Here is a 2,241-nt window from a genome sequence, read left to right as displayed (position 1 = left end):
CGTCCCCGCACATCGCCGCACATCGCTGCCCTCCCCTATGCCCCCCGGGCGAAGTCCACACATCATGACCGAGGGGCCTGCCCAGCGGTGTGGAGCCTGGGCAGAGCGGGGGGGGGGGGGACGGGGAGGCGCCCTGCGCATGGGCGCAGGGAGCACGGCGCCCGCGGACCCGCGTTCGTCCCCCGGGCTCTGCTGAGGGGGGACTGGGCGCAGCCAGCCGATCGCAGCCACACACACACACACGCCCGCACCGGCAGCCGGCTTTGTGCCGGGAAAAAACAACAATAATACAGGAGGGCATATGTGTTTTTGTCCGGGCCTCCGCCCCCTTGTCCCGTTCCCATCGCCCGGGCGCACGGGACGGCCGGGCCCCCCCCCCCCCCCCCCCCGGCCCCGGTCTCCACAGCTCAAACCGAGGGCCGGATCAACCGTCTTCTGGCACCTTCTACGCGATTCCGCCACTAGCCTGGGTGCTGCCCCCCGGGGAGGGGGGGAGGGGGGTGCCCCGGTGCCGGTTAAAGGCCCCAGGCCCCGGCCGATGTGCCCCTGGCCCAGGCTGCCCTCCTCCCTCGGCACAATACCCTCTGACCGCCCCCTCCGGCGGCGTCGCCTCCCGAGGGGGATGTGTGTGCCCCGGACCGCCTCCCCCAAGCGGCGCCCCCCCCCCCCCGCCCCCGGGGAGGGGAGGCAGAAGACAGACAGCGGGCGGGGCCTGCGGAGAAAGGCGACCCGGGGCGACATGGGCATCCTGGAATAGCAGAACCCCGATGCACGGAAATGCCTCACGTGCATGCACATGATACGCCGGTAACGGCCGCCCCAGTCCTAGGCCATGGGGGCCGGGGATTGCGTGCTACTCGTGGCCCCCGCCCCGCCTCGTGCTCCGGCCCTCTTTTGTGTCTCGGTGCGGGCCCGCCGCGCCCATAATACGGGCCCTCCAGCGCGCCCGGACTGCGTCGTGGGCCGCTGTCGCGCCGGGCCGCGCCGGGCGGGAAGGCACTTGGGCGAGACCCGGCCACTTGCATCCGGTCCAGGCTTCTGTGCCGAATCCCCCCCCCGGTGGGGCAACTGGCGTTTGCCAGGGCGAGCCGGCCAGGAGGGGAGGCATGTGTGCGCAATGTTGCAGGGCGCGTTGGTGTGGCGGCTGTTGCCGGTCCCCGCGTCTCTCACGAGGCCGGCACAGGAGGCCAGGCCCGGGCGGGCGGCGGTGTGCCAGCACCGCGCGGGTCCTTGCCCGAGGGAGAAGCATTCCCGCTTCCACTCAGCAGGGCAATATGCCCAGGGGCGGCACGCTGCGGGATAGGGGGGGGGGGCGATCAGGCCCGGGGGCGGGGGGGGGGGGGGGGGGGCGCCCGCGGCCGATGCTCGCCCCCGCGTGTTGCCCGATATATATATACGACCTTCGCCGGGTGCGCGTGGCGCGTGCGTCGCGGCAAGCGCAGAGAGGTGTTGGCGTGGTGTGCGTGTGTGTGTCCATTTTGTGAGCCCGGCGCGCTGGCCGGAGGGACCCTCCGGCAGTTTTTGCTCCTCCACGTGTGGGAACGCCCCTTTGTCCCGCGGTCCAAGGTCCTCTCCAACCGCCGGGCGAGCTCCCCCCGGTGTCCTCTTTCGCCAGGGAGACACATATGCGGTGTCTGGGGCCGCTCGCCGACATGCCGCCCCCCCCCCCCTCTCTGGCCCGGGAGAGGGACGAACGCCAAGCAGACCCGGGGCGTCTGGGTGCGCGCGTGCACGCCAGCCGGTCGGAGAGTGCACCTCGCAGGGACTAGGCCCTGGGCCCCGGGTCGGCCCGGTGTAACCGCTCGGGCTGTCCGTGAGCCACACACTCCTCAGAGGGCTCCGGCGTGCGGGCCCGGGGTTCGCCCCCGCCCCCCCCCCCCCCCCCGGGGGGGGGGGGACCCGGGGAGAAGCACGAGCTTGGCCCGAAAGAGGGGGCAACCGAGGCGCGGAGGGCGCACGGACACGCCTGGCATGACCATTGGGCGCGGGGCATGCACGCGGTCTGGGCGAGCCCGCCCTCGGGACGGGGGGGGGGGGCAGGCGCCCCAAAGTAACGGCAATCGCGGGGCCGGGCGCTCGGGCGCGGGCTCTCCTCCGCGTTCGGCCAACTCTCGCGCGCCATAGCCCTCGTTCGGGCGCGCGGGCGGCCATCCATCGCGGGGCCCGGCGTCCGGGCACCGGCAGGCCGGGGTCGCCTCCGGCGGGGCGCCCTGAGCCGCCGAGCGAGGGCCGGCCGGGGAA

The sequence above is a fragment of the Fonticula alba genome (assembly GCF_000388065.1).
Source record: "Fonticula alba strain ATCC 38817 unplaced genomic scaffold supercont2.7, whole genome shotgun sequence".
NCBI lineage: Eukaryota > Rotosphaerida > Fonticulaceae > Fonticula > Fonticula alba.
The sequence above is the reverse complement of the archived record's forward strand: the minus strand, read 5'-3'. Positions refer to the sequence as shown.